The sequence below is a fragment of the Pinus tabuliformis genome, chromosome 6 (assembly GCF_031772625.1).
Source record: "Pinus tabuliformis cultivar Carrire ecotype Pingquan chromosome 6, CPIR1, whole genome shotgun sequence".
NCBI classification, from domain to species: domain Eukaryota; kingdom Viridiplantae; phylum Streptophyta; class Pinopsida; order Pinales; family Pinaceae; genus Pinus; species Pinus tabuliformis.
The window spans coordinates 533,885,815-533,913,575 of NC_142292.1; the positions used below are offsets into that span (position 1 = coordinate 533,885,815).

General features: G+C 35.9%; 1 pseudogene; it reads left to right on the forward strand.

The window, feature by feature from the left end:
* The first annotated feature begins 6,863 nt into the window (after positions 1–6,863).
* Positions 6,864–27,761, forward strand: part of LOC149259634 (organic cation/carnitine transporter 4 pseudogene) — a 38,012-nt pseudogene continuing 17,114 nt past the window's right edge.

Here is a 27,761-nt window from a genome sequence, read left to right on the forward strand (position 1 = left end):
ATAATTAATTTTGTTATTCATAATTTTGTGAATTCATCGTCATTACTAGAGAGTTTATTTGAAATTTGTGTACACAACTTTCTAGAAGACGTGATATAGAGATTCACATTTTGAATTTAAAAATTGACTTTGTGCATTTTCTATGCACGTTAATGAAAGCAATTCAATATATTTTTTTTAATTTATATTTTTCTTATTTTAAATTTAATTTTTTTTATTATTATTTATAAATTATGGAAAATTTAATTTTCATTTTTACAATTAGCTAATTATGAATTAAGTATATCACATTTTCTTTTAACATTCTTTCTCCAGTAAGAAGGCATGGGAATCACAGCAGCAACTTGGGAGTTATTGAAGCATTGAAGCAAATTTAAACGCACATGCTAGTATTGGGTGAGTGTGTGATAGGTAATGCGAGTAGTGGATGCTTGGGGTTCATCCAACATTGAAAACAATTTATGCCAAGTAGTGTCCAACCAATGTTGAAACGAATCTATGCCTAGTGGGTGCCTATAGTTTGTTATAATCTCTGACAAGAAGCTGAATATTCCACTACGACAATGCCTGATGTGTTATATTCCTCGAAAAAAGCATATACTCTGACAAGAAAGCCACATATTCCACTCGAACATTGCCTGATGCATTATATTCCTTGACAAAAGCATATTCTCTGACAAGAGCCCGATCAAGTTTGTTATATTCTCTGACAAAAGCATACTCTGACAAAAGCAGCATATTACACTCAAGCGCTTGTTAGAGCAGAACAGAAGCACTCCCGTATGTATGGTACTAATGGTCCAATTTGACATAATTTCTGACAAAAGAAATAACCTATCACATTGGATAAATCCCACTTATGTTTATATTATGGAAACCATGAAAACTTAGAGTCGATGAAACCTTCAAAGAGCGTGGGAAGTACATATATCCTATAGGGTTGAGAATATAGGTGGAGAAATAGCTATACGAATATATATATATATATATATATATATATATATATATATATATATATATATATATATATATATATATATATATATATATATATATATATATATCAATTCTTGTTATTTTTTAGTGTGTTTGGATGTGTGGTTGGTTTGAATCTGAGTATTTCTGGATCCATCTGTGTGTTTCAGTTATTTCCTGTTTATGTGTGGATAGAGGACAAGAGAATTTACAATGGCCATATATGTGTGTGAGTCAATCATGTTTTGTCTGTGTGTGAGTCAGTGATGTCTTGTTTGTGTGTGGATAGATCATTGACTGTGTGCATGAATGGCATGGTATTTCATTTATATTGTATGATTTTAAGCTCTGCCATGGCATCAAATTCCATCTATATATCTTTCATTTTTGTCAATTTAATTCCAAAGGTTGCATGTTTAACTACATGTTCATTTATTGGTAATGTATTCATATCATCCTAGGTTGCTCGAGGATGGTAATGTTGATTTCTTGGATGAGCTCAATGGAGAAAAGAGGAGAGATGAGACATCCATATGATGCAAACCCCTTAAACATCCTTTGCTAGACAAATTTGAGCTACAAGTATGTAATACTTTCCATTCTCATTCAATAGTTTATCCACCATGGCTCCATGAATTTGGGATGAATCTACCATGTCGATTAAATTTAATATTTTACTAATAATGCTTTTCACAAACATTTTTAATAATTGAACTACTTGTTTAATCTAGTATATTAGATTTCCAATAAACTTGACGAGTTTAATCAGTTTTTAAGTGCTTATCGTATCTTTATCTAATTAACTCTTTTATTATTTTCTATCCGTATTCAATTAATTTTTTATTGGTTTCATGCTAGTTTAAACAATCCATCACATTTAACCGGATTATTTTTGCTTGTCGAATTAAAAGTTGTTTTTATTTCCATAAACTTGACCACACTATTTTATTAATTGATTGACTCACCACACTATTTTTTCCATGAATTTAGCTGAACACAATTTTTTCCATCAGTTTAGTTGGCCTGCGTTTGTTAAAATAGAAAGCTTACATTTATTCCTAATTGAACTCTCCTCTACAATACAACGTAATTGCAATTTTCACCTTGACTATTTATTAGATTTAGTTTTATAATTTTAAAAGCTAATTACAAGATATGTAATATTATTAAGCTACATTTGAAATTATTGTTGTACTATATTAAACGAGCCATATCAAATCTTGTCTATCACAAATGGATATCTTCCTTTTCTGTATAGCCTGATTGTATAAATATTTTTGTACATATAAACTCACTTAAATTTGACTAAATCTGTCAGTAATACTCGAAGTTAAATCATGATGTAGAGTGTGAGCCAATATACATAAATCTCATTGTACGTGATTCAATATGTGAGAAGGACCTAAAATCTCTCATCGACAGTAAAATGAAGCGATTCTTTACCCTGGAAGGACATCTTTTCTCCCATAATTCTTGTGATGGATAGTATTTATGGATAATTCCTTCTGCAACTATGGATAGCATTTATGGATAATTGTTCGCACATTTGAAATACTGAGCACTTCTTTCAAAGTCTTATTTTTAATTATTTTTCTACAACTATAGATGACATTTATTTATACTTTTACTGGACCATTATACTATTGTTCACACATTTGAAATTTTGAGCAATTTCTTATTAATATTGGTCTCTCCTCACTAAAAATCACAGGTAGTCCTCACCCATATCTAGGCAATTAAATTTTCTTTTAAGATATAAATACAAATAACAACAAAAGCTAAATGGTTACAATTTCATTCTATTCTGGTATAATGGTGATCAATTAGTTGAAAGACAATGATACATGTTAGTATAATAGTGATAAATTAGTTGAAACGGAGTGCTACAAGTACATTGTCATGATGCACCATTAGATTAGAAATGCATCTTAACAACGAAGGTATGGAAGACAATGACCAACTGGCATATGCAGACAGTACTGGTGTTTTTGTAATTTTGTATTTTGCCCACCTTAACTCGATTTGCTAGAATGACAAGGAAGCTATTTTAAATTAAATTTGAGATCACATAATTAATTATTTATATTGCAATTTTTTAATGTAGATCATTTTTTCTATTAACATATATGTATTGATAATATGTGAATTATCATCGTAAATAAATATGAAAATATGTAAATACCATAAGTAGTATAAATAAAGAGAATGAAAGGATATGGAATTATTTATTTTTTTATGTTTTTCTTAGGAGAATGAGGAGGAGGAGAGGATGAGGTGGGGGAATAAATCTGAAAATCTATAAGTACTATAAATAAATAGAATTAAGTGATATGTAATTATTTTTTATTTTTATGTTTTTCATAGTAGGATGAGTTGGAGGAGAAGGCAGAGAGGAGGTGGAGGGGGAGGTGGCATGGGAGGAGGCATGGGTATTTGGGGGCTGAGGAGAAGGCAGAAGTGGTTAGGGGGATGAGAAGGAAGAGGCAGAGGAGGAGGCGGAGGAGTAGAAGGGGGAGGAGGTGGGGGGAGAGGCAAAGGTGAAGGCAGGAGAAGGTAGAGCAGGTGAGAGGAGGCGAAGGAGGAGGAGGATAGTGAGAGGGAGGCATGTGAGGGTGGGTTCTAAGGCAAAGGTTGGGGGATGCAGGGAGGTGAAGATAAGGAGGAGAATGAGATAGGGGTGAAGCGGAGGCAATGGAGGCATAGCGGGAAGAGGCGGAAGAGGTAGAGGGGGAAGAGGTGGGGGAGGAGGGGCAAGTGGTGGAGGCAAAGGAGGAGGAGAAGGAAGAGCTGGAGGTCGAGGAGGTGGAGGAAGTGCTAGAGGTGGAGAGGGGGGAGAGGGAGGAGGTGGAAGGGGAGCGAGAGGGGCAATAGGAACTGGGTGCCAACGCATGTCTAAAATGAAGGAACAAGGGAACATCGTGCAAATAGGCCACATAAACGTGCACAATGCCCACCCCCAGTCACAATTTAACATTTTCAACACAGGCACATGTGGCCAGATGCACTCTCATATGACACGACCCTATCCGCCGAAACGATTTTACATGGGCATCATCACACGACACGACACAACTCAACCGAACGAGTTTGCTTGGGCGCCCTCACATGACATGACTTGACCTGCCTGAACAAGTATACATAGGTGCGAACACACAACTGGAATGAAGGAAGAATCAAGTGTCAAGAAAACAGAACACACGAACATGCACAAAGCCCACTGTTGCTCACAACCTAACATGTTTTACATGAGCACATGTGCCTAGGCATGCCCTCATATTACATGACCTAACCTTCCCAAATAAGTTTACATGGGTGCCCTCACGCGACATGACCCAACAAGAGTGAACGAGTTTACCTGGGTACCCTCACACGACACAAATCAACCCACCCAAGAAATTTTACATGGGTTCCCCCACATGACTAGACCAAAGGCATAAGGGAGAGTTGGGAAAAAGGGTTGCACAAACATATACAAGGCCCACACAGATTCACAACTTAGCATTTTCCACTCGGACCCATGTGCCTGGGCGCACCCTCACATGACAAGACCTAATACCATGTGACTAAATGCGTTTACATGGGTTCCATCACATTACACGAAATAACCCACCCAAACGAGTTTACATGGGTGTCGACACAAGACCAGAACAAAGGCACAAGGGATCATTGAGCAAACGGGTTGCACAAACGTATAGATAACCCACCCCTGGTCACAACTTAACATTTTCTTCACAGGCATGTGTTCTTGGGTGCACACTCACATGAAACGACCCAACCCGACCTGACTCGACCAAATGAGTTTTCATGTGCACCCTCACATGGCACGAGCCAACTCGATCAAATGAGTTTGCATGGTGCCCTCACAGTACACGACCCGAACCGACCCAACTAAAAAATTTTACATGGGCACCCTCACACAACACAACATGACCCAACCCAACCGAATGAGTTTACATGGGCATCCTCAGGTGACATAATCTGACCATGGGCACCCAGCCTGACCCAACCTAACCTACTCGAACAATTTTGAATGGGTACCCACACACGACCGAAATGAAGGCATAAGTGAAAGTTGGGCAATCAGGTTGCACGAACATGCATAAGGCCCACCCTCGGTAACAACTTAGCATTTTTGACATGGGCTTGTGTGCCAGGGAATGCCCTCAAATGACACGACCCCGCTCAACCCGGCCAAAAGAGTTTACATGTGTGCCCTCACATGATACAACTCAATCCGCTTGAATGCATTTACATGGGTGCCAACACATGATCAAAATGAAGGCACAAGGGAGCATCGGAGGAGGTGATGGGGGTGGAGGGGGGGTTTGAGGAGGATGGTGAAGAGGCAAAGGAGGGAGGGGGAGGAGGAGTTAGGGGAAGTAACAACAGGTGAGAGAGGCACAAGGGGAGGAGTAGGAGGTAGCAACAGGGGAGGAGTGGGAAGAGGTGGGAGGGGGGGGGATGAGGAGGAGGAGGGGAGAAAGAAGGCAAGGGGGAGGGGGAGGAGGAAGAGGTGGAGGAGGGAAGCGTAGGAAGTGGAGGCGAAGGTAGATGGGGAGGAGGTGGAGGTGGGGAAGGAGGGGGGAGACGGGGAGGGTAAGGTATTAGGGGAGGGATGGGAAGGAGGAGGAGGAGGAGAAAGAGAAAGAGGTGGGAGTAGAGGCAAAGGAGAAGGCTGGCGAGGGGGGAGGATGTGGCAGAGGCAGAGTTAGGGCAAGTGGAGGAGGTAGAGGGGCAGGGGAGGAGGAGGAGGGAGGAGGAGGAGGAGGACTCTCTCATCAACATTCTTCTCTCCTCAATAGTCGCTAGCCAATTAAATTTTCTTCTTAGATCTAAACATAAATAAGGATTATAATATTAATAAACCATTTTGTTCTGTATAATTGTGAAAGAGAGTGCTACAGGTACATAGTCTTAATACAACAATAGATTAGAAATACATATTAACAATAAAGGTATTGAAGACAATGACCATCTATCAAATGGGCATATGTAAAGAGTAATGTATTTTTTTCATGAACTGATTCGGTTCAATGTTGAGGGAGCCTTTTGTACTTCCTTTTGTGGCCACATCAAATAACAAAATATGAGAGATTATAGTACTATTGTTATTATTATACAACATCCGCAGTGGTGTTACATCCTACTTATGTCTATGACCAATGGAGATTTTTGGAAGATTCCTTGTGTTCTGTGTGTGTATCTTAATTAGATTTGAAGTTTCAAGATTTAATGTTTACCATAATTGAGCTTTTGGAAGTTTCCTTGTGTTTTGTGTGTATCTTAATTATATTTAAGGTTTCCAGAATTTATGATTATGATAATTGAGATTTTATTTTATTTTAATTTTCAAAGAGTTTATATAATTTATATAATTATTTTAGATAGTCCTATAAATAAGAAATAAACATTGAGTTTTGTGCTTTCTCGCAACCAAATTTGATATTATTATATAAAATTTATCAGTTAAATTTTTTCTACATAACTAATTATTTATATTCATTTTTCAAATAATATTATTTCTTGGATTACTATTTACACACACACACACACACACAAACACATATAGAGAGGGGAAGGGGGAGGAAGAAAACAAAGAGGGAGCATGGCATGCATGTGGAGGAGTACAAGGAAGAGGAGGAGGAGAAGGAGAGAGCAAGATGCATAAGAGGATGAGGATAGAGGTAGGGGTTATGAACGGGTGAAAGAGGAGGAAGATGATGTGGTTGAGGGGAGGAGGTGGATAAAGGGGTGATGTATGAGGAGAAGGAGGAAGAGGTGGTTGTTGGTGGTGGTGGTGGTTGGGGGGATGGAGAGGGGGAGGTCGAGGCAAGATGATGTGGGAAGAGACAAAGGATGTGGTGGAGGAAAAGTAGAAGTGGGGCAATATGAGGATGGAGGAGGAGGAGCAAGAGGAGGATGTTGGGGAGGGGGATAGGAGTGTACGAGGAGGAGGAGGTAGGGAGGTGGTTCACCAAGTGGGTGGGAGGGAGTGGGATGGCATGCATGAGGAGGAGGAGAGGGGAAGGGAGACATGGAAGGCGATCATGGGGGAGAGGAAAGAAGGAGGAGGAGGGCGGGAAGCTGAGGAGGAAGTGGAGGAGAGGAAGAGGGGAGGAGGGATGAGTGAGGAAGGCAAGAAAGGTTATGAGGGGGGACTAAGGACAAGGAGGAACATGAGGGTGAGAGCGAGGGGGAGCATTAGGTGGGGTTGGAAGAGGAGAAGAGTGGGGAGAATTGAGGAGAAAAAGAGGATGTGTGGAGGAGGGGAAGGAAGAAGAGGGAAAGTGGGGAGGAATGAGTGGAGGAAGAAGTGGGGGAAGCAGAGTAGGGGGCAGAGTTGGAGGAGGAGTAGAAGGAGGAGGAGGAGGAGTGGGAGTGGGAGTTGAGGGGAGAGGAGGTAGAAAAGGAAGAGTTGGAGGAGCACAAGGGAGGGGTAGATTGGGGGAGGGTAGAGAAGGGAGGTGAGGGAGGAGGTGTAGACTTAGTGGGTGGAGAAATAGTAGGATTAGGAGGCAAGGGGAGACGTCTGGAAAGAAGAGGATAAAAATAGGTGAGGCTAGGGGGAGAAGTAAGAGGATAAAGCTAGAGGTGAGGTGGAGCTATGAGCTAAGGGAGCGAAAGGGACAAGGAGGAGGGTGAGGATAGGGAGTTGGAAGTTGAGGTGGAGGACTAGGAGGAGTAGTTGGAGGGTTGGAGAGGAAGGGTGTGCATGAGGAGGAGCAAGAAGGGGGAAGGGAGATAATGAAGGCGATAGTAAGCGAGAGGAGAGGAGGGGGAAGAGGGGGACGAGGTTGGAAATAGGAAAAGGAAGTAAAAGAGAGACAAAGACGATGAGGGATGAGTGGGGAAGACTAGAGAGATGAGGAGGATCGAGGATCAAGGACAAAGAGGAACATGAGTGGGGGGTAAGGGGGAGGTGAAGTTGGCAGAGGATTAGAGTGAGGGGGGAAGTGAGGAGAAAAAGAGGATTTTTTGAGGAGGGGAAGGAATAATAGGTCAAGGGGAGAGGAGGAAGTGGAGCCAGAAGTGGAGGAGGGAAAGGAGGGGTGGGGAGTTGGAGTAGGAGAAAAAGGACGAGGAGGAGGTGCGTCAGTGGGAGGTTGAGGTCAAAGGATGAAGTAGAGGAGGAGTTGGAGGAGCATAAGGTAATGGGGGAGTGGGGAGAGGAGAGAGGAGGATGAGGGCGAGGAGGAGGTTTAGAGGTAGGATATTGATGAGCCCCAAAAATGGATGATTATTTTGGGCTCATTCAACCTCCTAATTCGACTTAATACACCATTCTCATTAGTTTATTGTATGTTTTTAATTATATTTATGCTAATAGAGTGAATTGGGTTAGTCATTATGCCAACAAGTCTAATGTGTGCTTTGTGTAGTCTTTTTGGTCAACTTTGAGACAAAATCAAGGGTTGAAATGAGAACTTGGTAGCCAAATTCGTGGAGAGGATTTTTAGGAAGGGGTTCCCTTCATTTATGGGTGCTTACCTCGAATTCTCCACCATCAGCTAGGAGTTCAAGGGCCACCAAATCAACTATCACAAGTGCAACCAAGCAAGTCAAGTAGGACTGCTGTTAACTGCAAGTTTTGGGTAGCCGAGTCCCTAAAGTTTAGGAGGACTGTTGGGGTCCTCAATTTGTATAAATAAGAGGGCTTAGGGCCTCATCTCAGTTAGTCATTTTGTAATCATTTTTTAGTCACTTTGTAGGCAAAAGTTAGCTAGCTTATAGTTCGATTTTAGTCAGTAGATTAGCTTTGCATTTCAACACATTTTCAAGCTTTCCCTTGTGGACAGTTTTTGGAATGTAACATTTCTTTTGATCAATAAAGATGAATCCAGCTTTGCACCAGCTCTAAATCTCTCTTAGAAGGCTGTAGATCTTAGGGTTGGCCCCATCTCAAGCGCCCAGTACCTCCTTTGTTTACTTTCATGTATCTTTGCTGCATTCTTATAATAAAATCTGCTATTTAGATTTAAATCTTGTTTTGTTATTTAGGTTGTTTTTGATGAGTAAAATAGCTTTTCATGCTCAGATTTAATTGATAGGTTGTTAACAGAAAAAGCTTCAAGAAAAGGGCCATCAAACATCTGTGGCTTCACCTCTCCCTCAGTGGGATCAGGAGCTGTGATTATGATGACTTTACTACCCACAAAAACACTAATTTTGCTTTGCCATGCAATCACTAGTGTTTGATTTTCATGTGTAAAAGTTGGTTACAAGTTCAGACTTTCGTTTTCTTAGTTGCATGAGTTAAAATACATGGTTTCATTGCAGGTCACAGTTCTGTTCATTCTCTTTACTGTCAGCTAGCAAATTAGGTCAACATAACTAGGTCTTTGAATTTACAAGACTTTGTTGGTTCAGATTGGAAAAATGACTTACAGAGAATCTGTACCACTCTTTCATCTGCTTATTCTCCATCAGCACCATCGACTCCACCCTCTACATAGAATCCTTACCTCAAGTTTGACACATTTTCTCACATAACCCTAGTTTTTGTGAAACATTGCTTCACTCTCCCTTGAACAAATCCAACCATCCTCGCCATTCCTTAGCTCCATCCACCAAGTCTTGGACCTCCTCACACCCTTATCTCACCTCCATACCCACTCCTTCATCCTTCTTCCTCCATCCATCCTCCAAAATCTCATTCCTAAACATCTTGTAGAAAATCACAGAACATCTTGTAGAACCCTTCGAGACTTCCTATAGAATCTCATAAACGTGGTTTCTTGATAGCTGAACTTTGTGAAACTCTCTGGAATGGTGTTAGGGACCCCTTAGGCCCTCTCTGAACCTTCCCAACCTCCTCCAATCATTTTCACTCGCTAATCCACCTCTGCACAATAAAAAGCAGTTAAAGGCACATGCATGATAATTCTAATAACTTATTCAAAAATACATAAAGATGCTTTCTTCAGATAGTGATAACTTAGACACATGCATTTTACCTTCCTAGAATTCAATGGCATCTCTTTCAGTAGCTTTCATCCTTCTTTTCGCATCAGTAGGGTTAGTTGGTAAAACTAGGGTTTGCTAGGGTTTGCATTTCCTTTCCACTTTCAGTTTATTTCTGCAAGTAGAATAGCCCTTTTGAGATTAGCTTTCTTCCATAATGATTAAAAGCTTCTTCTGAGAACTCATATAAGCTAGCTTGAGCTCCTAGTGAACTTGTGCCAGCTAATCAAGTGATAGCTGCGGCAAGAGCTAGTACTTGTGCATACAACACCATCGCTTCCGAGTTTGTTACGAACTACCGGGTTGATAAAATTAAAGAAGGGAGTCCCAGGAGTTGCCGCATTATTGCTGCAATACTGGGGCTCACCAAATATAGAGGTGGATGGATGATGAGATAGGTATGGCTAGGTGGGGGATGATATTTTAGGTGGGAGAGCATTGAGAGGAGGAGGATATGGAGGGTGAGGTGTGGAAGGCAATGAAGGGGAAGGTGCTGGGTAAATAGAAAGATGGGGAGGATAGGGATGGGCAGAGAGGGGGAGGGAGAGGAGGTGGAGGAGGAGGAATTTGTGAAGGGGGAGGAGGTGGAGGAGAATGTGGCATAGTCACCCTCTCTCTCTATATCTCTGTGTCAATATATATGTCCATCTCCCCCCTTCTCTCTCTCTCTCTCTTTTCCCACTCTGAATCTCTTTATCCCCTCTTCCCATCTCTTCATCTCTCACCCACCTCTCTCTCAGTCGCACTCACTTCCACTCTCGCTCTCTCCCACTTCCCCCTCTCCCTCTATCTATCATACCTCTCCCATTCTCCTTTCCTCTCTCCCTCTACCTCTTCCTATGTTGTCTCACTATTTATCTCTCTCTCTCTCTCTCTCACTCCCTCCCTCCCTCTATCTCTCTCTCTCACCATATATGTTCTTCAACCATCTCACCATCTCTCTCCATCACTTTCACACTCTTACTTTCTCCATCATTGTCCCTCTCCCTCTATGTCTCTCCCCATTTATATCCATCTTCTCTTAGTCTCTCACCCTCACTACCTCTCCCTCTCCTACCCCTTCACTACCCCTCTCTCTTTGTTCCTCACTATATGTCTCTCAATCTCAACTTTCCTTCTTTCTCACTCCCCCTCTCTCTCCCACTCCCACTCTCCCTTACTCTTACTCTCCCATTCTCCCTCCCTCTAGCTCATTCTCTCTCTCCCCCTCTTACTCCTTCTCACTTCCTCATTATCTCTCTCCCTTTATCCCTTCCTCCACCCCTTCCACTCCCTTAACCTACCACTCCCTCCATCTACCTCCCTCACTCTCTATCCCCCACACCACCTCTCTCTATTCATCCCTTTATTTCCTACCCCTATTCATCCCTACCATGTTGAACCTCTCAAACCTCTTCTCTACCTCCCTCGCACTCCCCCCTCTCTTCCTCCTATGACCCCCCACTAGTTCTCTCTTTTTATCTCCCCCACTCTCTCCCTTTCCCTTCCTCTTTATTTATACCACCTCTCTCTCATTAAATCTCCCTACCCCTCTCACCATCCCCCTCTTTGTCTTGCTTTCCCTCCCTCTCCCCCTCTCTATCTTTCTCCCCTTCTCTCCCTTCATCCACCACTCTCTCTCCCTCTCCCTCACCCTCCAGTCGACTCTCTTTCCACTTCCTTCACCGTCCCTCTGTCTTTATCACTCTCCCTCTTACTCACTCCCTGTCTCTCCCTCCTCTTCATCAGTGCATTTAACTCCCTTGTTCTCTCCCCCTCTCTCAATCACTCCCTCTCACATTGTGTCTCCTATCCCACATTGTCTCTCCATCCCTCACTCTCAATCTCACTCTTTCTCTCGCAAGTGTGTTCATTTTCTCTTAGTCTCTATTGATGTCCTTTTCCCATCCACCTTCCCCACTCCAACAACATGTGTGCATTTCAAAAGTGTATTAATTTTCAATGGGAACCTATTAATTTCAAAGGATACTACATCTTCTTTAAATTCAATTTTTTTCAGAATTTGGACGGGAACATGTTCATTTGAAAGGATACTACATCTTCTTTAAATTCAAATTCAAACTTGTTTTTACAAATTTTGGACGGGAACATGTTCATTTCAAAGAATACTACATCTTTAAATTCAAATATAAATTCTTACTTATTATTTTATTTAACTTAACAAAGTTTACTATTTTTATATCTTTCTCTTTAAAAATATATTATAATCTTAAAATATATAATAATTCTTCTATTTGTATTACATATTTGATTTCTTTTCAATTAAATGCAAAAAAAATACCTTTAAAATATATAATAATAACTGATAAATAATTTTATTTTTTTTTTTTACTAAAAACTTATTACTTATGAATATATGTTTTGGTTTTTAAAATATAATGGAATTTATAAGATGGAGAATTAATGATCTAATTAATAATCAACATTTTCAAATAATTTAATTGGGATTCAGTTAAATTTAGACACATCTGAAAGCTTAGAAATATTCAATTGATCGAAAGGAGAGCTCGATGTCTCCAATTTTAACTCGGAGTGATCCTACCTATATTGGTGGGATGGGCAACTGTTATTGGTCAATGAAAACATTGATTAGAGTTGATCTTGAATTTTCTTTCGGTTAACGAAAACATATATTAAAGTCAATAGATATTTATTCCAAAATATTTGGTATTTTTAGAAGTCAAAGTCTGTGCAGAAGAGATTTAGAATTCTGAATGATATCTTTGTAGATTTATCGTTTTGATCCCCGCCTTGGTGGGAATGATATCCTCTTAAGCAAGCTTTGCTTTCAAATTAAAGTTTTGATTGTTTAATTTGAGAATAAACTAAAAATTAGAGAACACGATGTTATCAAATTTTCCTTGTAATTTTGGTCATCGCTCATCTGTTTAAATTGAGAGGCTATGAAGCTTCAGGTATTCCGTGAAATTGCATAAATTATAAGATGGGATCAACAATTTGGGATACTGGTAAAATAAATGATGATTTCTTTTTAAGAATGAAACCCATAACTTGATATAATAGGTTATTCAAAGCATGCATACAGATTATTGAAATAACAAACCACTCATGGTATCTTCTCAAAAAGAGCAGATTAATCAAAATATTGTAGAAACTTAAACTATTACTTTCAAGAAAATTTAAGATTTTGATATGCATAAAAAAGTTGATCCTGATATTTCTTTTTACCCATTAAAGATAAAAACGGTGAAACATCACCTTCAAAATTTGTCTGTAATAATTGAAATGTGTTAAGAGAAAAAAGGTTGGATCTTAAAAAAGAAAAAGAAACCAGAGTTTGTGAAGGGTATAGGTTGGAAACAAAAAAATTTATTACAGGTTTCAGTTTACTGAAATGCTATTAATCTTGTTATTTATTTATTATTTATTACAGGCTTTAATGAAACAATATGTTTATTATCTTCTCATAGACCGACGATAATATTTTATGAGAACTATCAAAAAAGTTTTAGTAAAGAGGAAATCATACTGTGAGTAGTCAAAAAAATCAAGTTTACTTATTTTCTTGCATCCTGTTGACGATCTCTTTATCAGGGACTCTACTTCGGTGACTCAAAATCTATTTCAAATAAATTACCCATGGATGGCAACAACAATATGTTGATGTTTTCTTGTTGTTTTTATTTGAAGATCCTTGCCTGGCCACTAGGCATAAGTAGTGTCCTCTACGAGGAGCTTTCTCGCTAGATAGATGGTGATATACCGAAAAAAAGTGTGATCCATCGATATGTTATATGAAACTTTTTATCCTCTTCACAAGCACTTTAAATGCTACAGGTTGTACAATGAATGCAATACCTGCCTTTGTATATGTTGTTTTTAGTCAAATCAACTCAGTACAATATCTTGCTCTATATGTAGTCTATGTTGCTCAAAGTGCATCTCTGGCTCTTGGTTGTACCAAGTTGCTTTTGATATCTTCAGAGTTGTTCTTACTAGCTCTATAGCATTTATAACTGCATTTGGAAGATGAAAAAAAAACAAAACAATAACACGCCTGCCTAAATAAATTATTAATGAAAATGGTGAAAGCCCTGCAACATTTCTATTTCCAACTACAAAAATAAATTGCTGATAGAAACAAACCATCAAATTAAAGAACATATAATTTGAAACTTAAAAGATACAAGAACAGCAGAAAGGAACATTATCAAGAAAAAACAGCTTTACTTAGTCTTTTCAATGACAGACCAACCCAACATTATGAATATTTTTTCTTCGACTTTTCAGCTGGTGAGCACAAGCATGCAACGCACGCAACTACTATTCTTAACCGTTGTTATACTCACATTAATTCCTCCTTCTTGAGAAAGGAGATAATACAAACGAAACTCAGATAACATAAAATAAAACAACTTTACTTAGTCTTTGTAATGACGGACCATGCCAACATTGTGAATATTTTTTCTTCGACTTTTCAGCTAATCAGCATGAGCACGCAACTTCTGTTCTTGAGAAAGGAGATGATACACATGAAACTTAGATAACATAAGATAACTGACGAATTGCTTGATAAATTGTTACAAACAAAATCGATCAGATTGGAATACCAGTAAACAATTACGGATATTTTACAAATAACATAGAATTACAACAACAATGGAAACAATCCTACAAATTTAAAAAATATAAAAGAATGATGTTGGCCCTTTCACACTCACTTTACCATGTATTTTTTCCTCAAATTTGTTCCATTCTCCTCTCTCAATGAACACAAAATTAGAGAATATGGACAGAGACACAATACATACACAAACACCTCAGAGAAACACAAAATATACATAGAACGCTTCAGAGAAAGGGAAGACAATATACAAAGAATATACATACACATAAAAACTTGTGCAACCTCCTGAGAGAGGGAGCACAAAGGATAAAGAATTCAACAATGAGGGAACACAATGTATGCAGAAATTTCCCCATCTATTGCTTGAAAAGTTGACATGTTGATCAGGATCACGCTATTCATCGGCTCAATTTTATCCATTTGATGGAAGTTGTTAGAATCTTACGGCATAAAAGCGTTGGTTAGAAAATTCAAATTCAATTACAACACTTTTTGCTTTTGTAACAATTATGACACTACTGACAACACTTGGGTAGAAACACGTTTGCAAGTGGAGTTTTACTGTTTGAAAGAGCATATCCATCGATCGTGAAGGTGTTAGTTAAATATGTTATAGAAAGTTTCCAAATTACTTTATATTATATCAATAATTTGGTTGAAGGTTGATTTTTAAAGTTTCTTACCGTATTTTATAATCGTTTAAGTATGTTTGACTTACAAATTTAATTTACTAAAGTTGTTAAGATAAGTGTTGGGCACCAAATCTGTTTATCTTTTTTTTACATTTTCACGTATCTTTTCATCTTTTTTGCACTAATTAACATGCATTTATTATGATAAATCTATGAGGTAACCCTTATTTCTTATGTCTCTTGGAATATTTAATTGATGAAGTAAAGTCACGAGGGTTTTGCCTATGTGAACTAGTAAAGCTTGTTATGTCCACAGAATCCAGTGAAGAGGTATCTCTTTCACAACATGTAGTAGTAGTTCTATGATTCATAGCAGCTGTTCGGCAACGTTGAGACATCACAACCAACTCCTAGCTGTTTTCAAGCCTATTTTGGATCATTTTTGTTCTCGCTCTCTTAGCAACTAGCACTATTCTAAACTGTTCTATATTTTGGGCATTTAGTTGCCAGGTTTTTGGGGAGTATTTTATTACCCATGTATTGTATAAAAGGGGTTTTATTCCTATGCAGAAGGTTAGCCATGTAGAGATATGTATTGTAACAGGTTCTTCACAGATTAATCAAAATACATGCAATTTTGTTGTTCTATCTCTACTTGTAATTTAACGCAACCCTGATCAGGGAGCTCGAATCGCTATTTTAATTAGGTGTTGTGTATTTTATTTTATGTATGGTGTTTTTTTTGTTGTGTTTATTTCTTTATTGCAGTTACAGATCTCTCTATAGATTGCTCTGAATGCCTTTTTAAGTTCTGCGATTTAATTTCTATTCCTATTACAACGATGTGTTGATTTCTTAATCACGAATCCTTGTTTGATGCAAGGTTGTAACCTTGCCCCTATATATACCTTTCACATTACCTTCAAAACTGTATGCACCCGGATTGATGAAGTAATGTAGTAAAGGGTTGAATATTTTATTCACACTCGGACACCAATATTTTGGGGCGATTTCCAGGGAGGCTAACAAGGTGCAAGACACAATTTGTATCAACCAGAGGATCAATCTCTCATCTTAGGGAGGGAAGTGCTACCCTGCTCTAAGTCCTGAGTGTAGTGTTTTGATTTTTGTTGCTTTTATTTTTTTGGGCTGAGTAGTTTTCTTCGGTTAGTTGTATTGAATTTTTCTGCATTAATAAAACCCAATCTCTCATCCTGGGAGGGAATGGTCCTTTGACACCCTACTCCAAGTCCCGAGTTGTAGATTTCCTTTTATGTGTGTTCTTCTCTTGTTTAGTTTCTTGTCCTGGGGAGGGAAGGGTCTTTTGATACCCTACTCCACGCCTTGGACCCTAGATATCATTTTTAGTCATTTCCTTTTCTTGTTTGCTAAAATTGATCTCTCATCTTGGGGAGGGAATGGTCCTTTGACACCTTACTCTAGGTCTTGAAAACTATTTTCTCATAATTAAATATTATCACTAACAAAGAGAGGGTAAATCCCTTGAATTGAAATTGATATACATGCCTTATTTTGAGTGTCGGTCCTTTTGGAAAAATTCCTAGCTAGATAAGGCTTTTCTTTACAGTCAAACAACATCAAATTTCCCTGTGGTGAGCATCAAGAGAAAAATGGAATTGACATTAAAAACCTAGAAAGAGGAACCATTAGATAAGTACTTGAAGGCCAAAGTGTACGCAAAAAAACTTGCATGAATTTTGACCCCAAAACAATGTCGTAAGATAACTCAAGTTGGTCATAGACTAACCTACACACATAAGAAAGAAATTTCTTAGTTTGGATTAGAATCACTCTAAATTGATCAGGAAAATAATGTTATAGAGGGTTTTGAGATAAGTAGAGTCTAACCTTAGTAATATAGATGACATCCTTGGATCCGATACTTTGTTGTAAATGGAATAACATTAGTATTGTACATATATGCTTTTACAAAGAAAAATTATATTGAGATGAGAATCAAGTTACGGTTTAATCATAGAGTGATAATTCTAGAAAGATTGTATAATATTGGAAGGAACTGCATGTGTGAAGGGTATTTCATTTTCAAATTGTTGAGAAAAATAGAAATTATGATGAAATCCTTTGACGGAACCATAGCCAAAGTGTGATACATGGCAATGAAAAAGTTAGAAATAAAACATACAATAATATACCCAATATGAAATAATGGCTATAATATAACAAAAATATGTGAATGTATAGGAACTAAAGTCCTTAATATGGCTTGCTGAAGGATTTCATCCATACCACATTTGACAAGGAGACCATTTCTAAGAGCATGAGATGGACATAAGATTTTCACATACATTTCACATAGAATCACATCATCTCAAAAAATCAATGCTCTATTTTCGAAAAACCTCATTGAGAAAACTATATCCAATATAGTAATGTTCATTCTTTCAACTACATAGTTTTGATGAGAATTGTATGGAACTATGCTCTGATGTTGAATCCCATGCTTGCAGAGATAATTTTCATATTAATTAGAGTACATTATTTCCCATTAATAGTATGAAGAGAGCCAATATGTCATTGTGTTTCATATCAAATCCCTACATGAAAATACTTAAAAGTTTTGAAAGCTTGAGATTTACTTTTCAATAAGTACACACAACACATTCTAGTGTAATCATCAACACAATTCTTCATACATTTATTTTCATTAGCATAAGGAAAATGCACAGGACCAAACAAACTAAAATATATATGTCCAAATTTTCTACATGAATAAAAGGGCCTTGCTAGAGAATGTGAACAAGGAACAATAGATTTCTTATATTGCTAGTGAATGTGAACAAGGTGAAAGTTATCCCAATAATAATATTAGACAAAGAAGAAGTTAGAAATGATTATGCATAGGTATAGACCCATACAAATAAGGATGTGGCAAATCCCACATATATTTAGTAGGGTACTCAATTAACATATTTATTACTTAAAGTAGTTAAATATAAAAATAGAAGCGTGTTGAGTTCTCATTCTTTGGGTATTAAATCACCCTTGAAGACGAAGGGGCATGACTAAGTAGACCGAAAAATGAGATAATATTGACGGATAGTCTATGAGCTCTTGGTAGAATAAACAATGTTACAATGTAGATAAGCCCAACAATTTTCCACGTAGTAGAGAAATTTTTGTCGGGTAATATTTAGAGTGGGTTAATATTCCAAGGTTTTTCAAAATAAAAAATAAAAGATAGTCATCAATTTAGACATTTTTTTAATTTATTTGCTCAAAGTTTATACTTTAAAATTATTTTAACTTAAAAATCATTAGAAATCTCAATATTTTTACTAAAATATCATTAAACATTTTACATTATGCATATTATGGAGTATTAATTTTACATAAGGTTTATAAGCTTTAAAATAAATTTTCATCCTTGAAATTTTTTCTACTAGAAAGAACCCTTCGAGAAGAAAGAGAAAACATGGCATAGTTGTGGAAAATATATAAAATAATTGAGTAAAAGATAAGAATAACATGAGACATTGTCGAATAAAAATAACATATGTGGAATAATTAACAAGGAATAAAGTTGCGGGTCATTTAATGTTTTCATGTTGTGAGCCTTTGTGACATAGTCCTCATGAATATCCTCAATGCGAAGGGTGTTACATTTTATGATATTTCTTCTTTGAAATGATGAAAGAAAACTTAGGAGCATAGATGTAACTATATTACAATTTATTGAAGGAAACAATGGATACTTATTTTATTTCATAATTTTTTTTATGCATGTCCAAGTTTATTTCACCTTCATGGCTTATTTTGATCATAGTGAGAACTAAAGAATTGTGATTGTACATATATAATAAATGTATTAACATTTTTAGTAGAACAATTTCAATAGAAGGTGATGTAGGTGTTACCTCTCACACTCAGTCAAAGGGGGATTTGCATATGTCTCACTCATTCAAAGGGGGGTTTCATGAATAATGAGGTTAGAGGAACATTAATATGTGTATAATGGTTTAAATATATGTTGGTTTGTATGATTTAAATTCAATTCCTAAAGAAATAAATGGGAATGCATTCGATATTTTCATAATTTTAATACAAAACTATCTCATAGACTGTACATATCAATGAAAGTCAATGAAATCCATTGCGTTGAACTCAACAACGCCTTAGATTTCAATACAAAGACTCAACATTTAAATTAGAATTAGATAGACAAAGTGAAAAAAAAAAAAAAACAAAACAAAATATATTAGTGATTAAAAAAAATGGGAATACATAATTTACAACTCTAAAATACATATAAATAAATTTTTGAAAACATATTTATGATTCCTCAATTTTTTTATGTTGATAGTGTATATATCATATAATAGAATTTCTATAAATTTAATTTAATTATTAATAATCAATAGGTTGATGCTACAGATTTCATAATGAGTAATTAATATTTTTAATATTATTCATTAATAGAAGGTTGAGATTTATTTAAAACATAGTTATGATCTCTATTCGATTTCAATTTAATTAAAAATGTTGTTTCAAAATTAATTTAAAATATACTATATATATAATATTTTGACTATAAAATGATTTATCGGTTTTATTACAACTATTGTTACCATAAAATTAAATGGATTGAACATTTCTATAGCCATCAATCTATTATAAGAATCAGAACACTAGCCCCATTATTATTATTGGAGATATATAAATATACAAGTATGCTTATCCATGTAGATTCACCCCACTATTATTATGGAAAGCATATAGTTGGAAACATTTCTTCTTACATTACCATGGCCTAGAAATAACACATTCCCAATTTGATGTGTTGATATGCCATTTTCTACATAGAAATACAACATTTCCAATATGATGTGTTGATATGCCATTTTCTTAAATTAATTAATTTGAGACAATTTAATTAAAAGAGTATACCTAATTTGGACAGAAATCTTATCATTTATATGTCAATATTACCATGAATATTCCAACATTTTCCACGTGATTTAAATATCTATGATGAACCTAATAATTAAATTATAACTATCAAAGATCTATTCTTACTATCAGCATAATAATAGGCATATATATTTTGGAGTTTACTTCCAATTTAAGTTAAAATAAAATATTAACATTAAATTAAGACAGACTAGGGAAGCCATATAAATCAAATGGATCTAGCTACAAATAAAATTCAATCCATGATAACCATCAAAATAGGCACCCCATGATTCCTATCACATTTCATATATTAAAAAAACAATATAAATGAACTAAATTATAACTTTACTACAAAATATATTGTGCTTATTTATAAAAATAAAAAATAAAATTGCATGCATATTTCAATAGTAACAAAAAATATTAGTGGAACATTTTAGTGATGAAATATGTTAATATTACTATGGATGTTCCAACATACTCCATGGGGTTTAAATATCTTCCATCAACCTAATAATTAACTTATAATTATGGTGATTAGCATAACTATAGGCATATATATCGTGTGTTCGACCAACTTACATACTAATTGTTGGACTCCAAAAGGTGGATCATTAATTCTTATTGGAATGTTTATATTATGTTGGTGTATTTCCTAGTTATAACATTCCAACCAAATCTCCATTTCATGTTGTTGTCTTTAGAGTGAATATTGCTACTATCCAACTCAATATGTCATGAATCCTAGAATGATTGGATGTAGTTTCGTCAGTATCAATCTGCATGGATCGGGTTTTACCTTGACCATCATTTTCTTCTATAATTGTTATCATATTAACATGGGGTGAATCACAAGTCAAGTCAATGTTCAATTTTTTTTCCTATTGGGTTCAGTCAACTATCCTTAGTTCTATACCTATGATGAGCTTCTTTCTATGTTGAGATTGTCTGGGGTCGATTATTTGTGTTCCTGTTTTTGCTGAACTACCATAATTTTCTATAGTAATATTTCAATGAATACATATTTTCCATGTCCAAGAAACTACAAGACGCTAGGCCAAATAGATTATTCTAGAAATTGTTCTAATTTTCTAGGCTTCTTTTCTTTTCTACACTCTATAGTGTATCCTCAAAAAAATTTCATGCAATTGTGTGTATATTTTGTTGTTGTTGTGGGTCTTCTAGTTGAAGACCTAGAAATATTTCATTCACATTTATTGTATAATTTTAGGTTGTGTTGTTTTCCAGCTCCGTGAGTCTTATCATGCAATATTCTTATGAGATTATGTCACAGGTACTAAGAGGTCAAATTTAAATGGTTGTGTATAATTATGCTTCCCTTTCTTCTTCTTTTTCAACATCTAGAAGGAGTAAAACTATATCCCCTTTTTCTTCTCAAGCTTGTGGTGGAATTGGGAATATTATGTTAGATTATTAACTGATCATATATATATATATATATATATATATATATATATATATATATATATATATATATATATATATGGTCAATTGTAGGATGATACATAATCTCTTGCTTGTCTACGTCTAAAGAGTCAACATACCAAACTTCAATTATTTGTAGGGACAATTGGATGTGCGAAAAGCAAAGAAACATTGTTTGTATGTGTTGAGGTGCTCTATATCTATTGGAAGATTTTTAAATATTTTTTGAGGACTAATTAGTGAGGTTTGTTTCATGTCTAGTGAAATTATTAAATAGGGGATCCAAATGGACTTATTAGAATATTCACATTCATATTGGTTCATATTCAGCATGTCACGAATGTGTTTTTCCTAGTTCTACATTTTTATTGTCATTATTACTTGACCAATTTATTGTAGAGTACTCAATTTAATGTTAGAGGCTCTCCCTATTCTTGCAAAATTACTCCCTCTCATTAGGAAAAATTTAGAAATAAGAAAAAAAAAGTGAGATATCAAAAGCTTAATTTAACAATGCATATATTTGACACAATAATATAAACATGACTAAATAGGAATTGAATAAAGAATATGTATTATTCATACTGCATTGAATACTGAAAATAGGAAAAAAAACCATATAGAAATACACAATTTTGAAATTTTATAATTTTGAAATACATATAACTAAATATAGAAAAAATCATATCTATACTTGATTAATATTAATTGATGGAAGGAAGAATAGTTGAAATGAACTCCAGAAACCAACAAAAAGACCGTAAATGATCTACAAAATATACACCATCATTGTATCATCTAATGGATGAAATGTGAGCACTCGTCAAGATCATTATCATATGTTGACTCACGAAAAATTCATTTTGGGTCAATATCCATAATGAAAACAACTACCATATGTTGCCAAATGAAAAGTGATTTTTGGGTCAATATCCATAATCAAAATATCATCTCCAAAATACACAACATTTATTATAATCCTTTATTATGGGATTGAATTTGGAGTTACACTTCACTCAAATTTATCACTATGTTATGCCATTTAAGTACATCAAAGATATAGTTTTAATGCTATAGTTAATGTGTTAGATATTAAAATTGATGTGTGTTGCAAAATTTCACTAATTACAATTTCATGATTGGGAAGTGTACTAGGGGTCATAGTTTCTAGAATTGATTGTGTTTTAAAGATCGTAGTTCACTATGGTTTAATTAATTTTAGAGTTAGTCCCTTAAGAATTATCAAGTGTCATTTTTTTTTAATAGTAATAGTGGTTAGAGGTTTCATTATGGAAGGGTTTATAATTATGTAAGAGTATGAGTGATCACATTGAATTAGTGGTTGTGGGTCATATTAGTGTTTTTACATTCATAATGATTTTTGGTTAAGGGGCACATATTTTATCAGATATTATATTCCTTAGAGTGGTCAAAGGTTACATTAAATAAGGAGAACAATTTTGTGGGGGTTAATATATAGTGCAATATATAGAAATATCTAATAATAAATTCGTTATAATTAGTGAATTTATAGATAAATATATTAATATATATTTGTATAGATCAAAATATTATTGGTAAATCCAATCTGTGTTTCCTACCTCATTGTTTTAATTCAATAACTAGTTGGCTGTACTTAAAAAAGCACATTGATTTAGTGGCTAGATTTTCCATACTCCTAGAGTTTTGAAATGCTCTTAGAAATATTGAAAAAACTAGGTTATCTCAAACGTTGAAATATATATTTTATTTATATATTTATTATTCAAATTTCCAAACTAAAAGTATTTAGAAAATAATATAAATTAATTATTTTTTAATTACTAATGAAGAGGATTATTAATCCATATGACTTTAATGAAGATGATTATTAATCTATATACATTTATTTATTACTTTAAAAAGTTATTTTATTAGTGAAAAATGTTATTAAGCCATATGAATTTTAATAATTTTTTTCCTTATTTAACAACTTATCCCCAAATTCTATTTTGACAATTTTATTATTTAGCAAAAAAATTATGTATAATTACTTTTAGAGCTTTTTTGGAAATTGTGTGAATTCAAACCCAGTCAGATAGTGTGAGTCACTAATATAAAGATTGACATTTCAAATTTGAGCATTAACTTTGTGCATAGTATTTGCACTTTGAAGAAAGAAATTTACACATTGAATTTTTAAATTTCACCATTACTTTTTTAACTTTGAAAGTCACTAATATAAAGATTGACATTTCAAATTTGAGCATTAACTTTGTGCATAGTATTTGCACTTTGAAGAAAGAAATTTACACATTGAGTTTTTAAATTTCACCATTACTTTTTTAACTTTGAAATTTTGTCTTTTTTGCTGCAAAAGAAACTGCCCTTTCTTTTTTTGCTAGGTAAGCACCCACAAGGGATTTGAACCATTGACCTATGGCAAGAAGTGCCTTAACATTGCACCCATTCACAGTCAATCCAAAGCCCCGTGGGCAAACTGACCATTTTTTACTTCAAAATAAAATAAATATTATTTTAAAATCTTTAATTCTTTACTTTGTCACCAAATATTTGGTTTTTCTCATTTTAAAATTCCCAATCTTTTACCTAAAAAGAAATTAACAATTTTTTTAAATTTAACTTTTAATCTTTTACTTTGCCTTCCTTTGCATTTTTTGAATTTAATGGTTGATTTTTTTTTGCCTGAGCAAATGTAATTAGTATTTTTCTTTTTAAATTTAAATTAGTTTTTGCTTTTTCCGTCTGTCATTGAAATTAATATTCTACTTTCTATATTTGGGTAACCTTTTGCTTTTATGAGGTGTCTTCTTGAATTCGAGCCATTTAGTTCATAGCCATTTGGGCCGATTTCAAAAATAACAATGTATCAGAGCCAATATGTAATTATCTTCTTGATCACGGAAACCATGGTCATGCTTAATTGTTCGCCTATAGTGCTTTCATTGGTAGCGCCAATGTTGTTTCCTCTGTTTTTTTGTTGGGAGAAGTGAATATGTTATATGATGGCCGTGTGTTCTATCTGTATCTTTAATGGAAGAGCGTCAGACTGAATATTTTGAAGATCTTTGAAAGTTGCGTTTCGATTTGTATCTTTGTTGGGAGAGTGTTAGACTGAGCATATGAAGGTCGTGTGTTCGATCTGTATCTTTCATGGAAGAGCATCAGACTGATTATCTTTGAAGGGCGTGTGTTCGATATATGAAGATTGTGTGTTCGATCATCTAGCATTTCATAACTCTACTTCAAATCACGCTTGAGGTAAGTAGCCATTTCTGTCATTTGGAATTATCTTAACATTCTTGAGCCATGTCGCTTCTTCTTGGATCTTTGTTTAAATGTCTGGTTTACATTTTTTCCTGCAACTATGGATATGGTTTATGGATAATTTTGTTTGCCCATTTGAAACCATGCCTCTTTTTGGAGGTGGAGGTGGAGGCATAGGTGGAGCAGGAGGAGGAGGTGGAGATGGAGTAGGAGGAGGAGAAGGAGGAGGTGGAAGTGGTGGTGGAGGAGGAGGAGGAGGTGGTCGAGGAGGAGAAGGAGGAGGTTGTGATGGTAGTGGCTGATATGGAGGAGGGGGAGGAGGAGGTGGTGGAGGAGGAGGATGAGGAGGAGGAGGTGACAGATGTGGAGGAGGAGGCCGTGGAGGAGGCGAAGGTAGAGGTGGTGGACGATTTGTAGGTGGAGGAGGAGGACAAGGTAGAAGCGGTGGACATTTAGCTGGTGGAGGTGGAGGTGGTGGTGGTGGTGGAGGAGGAGGAGGAGTAGGAGGCGAAGGTGGAGGTGGTGTAATTGGTGGAAGCAAAGGTAGAGGTAGTGGAGGAGGTGGAGGTGGAGGAAGAGTAGGTGGAAGAGAAGGAAGTGGAGGAGGAGCAGGAGGAGTTAGAATTGGTGGAGGTGGATATGGAGTAGGAGGAGGAGAAGGAGGAGGAGGCGGAGGTGGAGGTGGTGGTGGAGAAGGAGGAGGTAGAGGCAAATGTGGTGCTGAAGAAGGAGGAGTGAGAGCAGGCGGAGTTTGAGGTGGTGGAGGAGGAGCGGAAGGAGGAGGAGAGGAGGAGGAAGTAGAGGAGGAGTTGGAGGTGGAGGAGGTGAAGGAGTTGGAGGTGGAGGAGGAGGAAGGAGGTGGATGACGGGGTGGAGGTGGAGGTGGTGATGGAGTAGGATGTGGTAGAGGTATAGGTGGAGGTGGAGGAGGAGAAGGATGAAAAGGGTTTGGAGGAGGAGGAGAAAGAGGAGGAGGAGGTGGATGTGGAGGTGGAGGTGGAAGTGAAGGTGGAGGATGAGTGGAAAAGGAGGTGAAGGTGGAGGTGCAGTATGAGGTGGAGGAGGAGGAGGAGGAAACAGAGGAGGAATATCATGAGGAGGATGAAAAGGAGTAGGAGTAGGAGGAGATAGTGGTGGAGGTGGAGGTTGAGTTGGAGTTGGTGGTGGATGAGGATGAAGAGGCAAAGGAGGAGGAGGAGGAGGAGAGAGCAGAGGTGGAGGACGAGAGAGAGTTGGAGGTGGTGGAGGAGGAGGAGGAGGCAGAAGTGGAGGAGGAGGAGGAGGAGGGAGAGATCGAGGTGGTGGAGGAGATAGAGGCGGAGGATGTGGAGGTAGAGGTAGAGGTGGTAGAGGAGATGGGGGAAGAGGAGGTGGTGGAGGAGGAGGAGGAGGTGGAGGTAGAGGCAGAGGTGGTAGAGGAGGTGGGGGTGGAGGAGGAGGAGGTGGTCATGGAGTATGAGGTGGTATAGGTATAGGTGGAGGTGGAGGAGGAGGAGATGGATGTGGAGGTGGAGGTGGAAGAAGTTACAAAACACTTTTTAAAATGTTATAAAATGCTTAGGGTTTATGGTTTAAGGTTTAGGATTTGCGGTTTAGGGTTTATGGCTTAAGGTTTATGGTTGATAACACTTTCTTAAATTATTTTAATAAATACTTAAATAAAAGTTACAAAACCCTTTTTAAATTGTTATAAAATTCTTAGGGTTCAGGGCTTAGGGTTTAGGGTTTGGGGTTTAGGATTTAGCATTTAAGGTTTTTGGTTTTCGATTTAGGTCTTAGAGCTTAGGGTTTAGAGTTTAGGGTTTAGGGTTTATGGTTTATGGTTTATGGTTGATAAAACACTTAAAAGTTACAAAATGTTTATTGTTATAAAATGATTAGCGTTTAGGGTTTGGGGTGTACGATTTAGGGTTTAGGGTTTACAACAGTTTGGTAAATTATTTTAATAATCACTCAATTAAAACTTACAAAACTCTTTTTAAAATGTTGTAAAATGCTTCGTGTTTAGGGTTTGGGGTTTACGTTTTTGGGTTTAGGGTTTATAAGACTTTAGTAAATTATTTTAATAAACAATTAAAATAAAAGTTAGAAAACACTTTTTAAAATGTTTTAAAATGCTACGGGTTTAGGGTTTAGGGTTTATAACACTTTAGGAAATGCTTTTAATAAACAGTTAAATAAAAGTTACAAAACTAGTTTAAAATTTTTTATGAAATTGTTAGGGTTTATGGTTTAGGGTTTGGGGTTTAGGCTTTAGGATTTAGGGTTTATAACACTTTATTAACTCATTTTAATAAACATTTAAATAAAAGTTACAATTTTTTTTTAAATGTTATAAAATGATTAGGGTTTATGGTTTATGGTTTACAATTTATAATACTTTAGTAAATGTTTTCAATAAACACTTAAATACAAGATACAAAACGGTCTTTAAAATGTTATAAAATACTTAGGGTTTAGGGTTTAAGATTCATAACATGTAAATAAAAGTTACAAAACACATTTTACAATGTTATGAAATGCTTAGGATTTAGGGTATAGGGTATAGGTTTTAGGGTTTGGTGTTTAGGGTTAGGTTTTATGGGTTATGGTTTAGAACACTTTAGTAAATTATTTTAATAAACACTTAAATAAAAGTTGCAAAAAACATTTTAAAATGTTATGAAATGATTAGGGTTTAGGGTTTAGGTTTTAGGGTTTGAATTTTAGAGTTTTTGCTTTAGGGTTTGCGGGTTAGGGTTTATAAAACCTTTGTAAATTCTTTTAATAAAGACTTAAATGAAAGTTACAAAATGATTTTTAGAATGTTATGAAATTCTTAGGGTTTAGGGTTTAGGGTTGGGAGTTTAGAGCTTAGGGTTAAGGGTTTATAACACTTTAGTATATTATTTTAATAAAAACTTAAATAAAACTTACAAAACGATTCTAAAAATGCTATAAAATGTGTAGGGTTTAGGCTT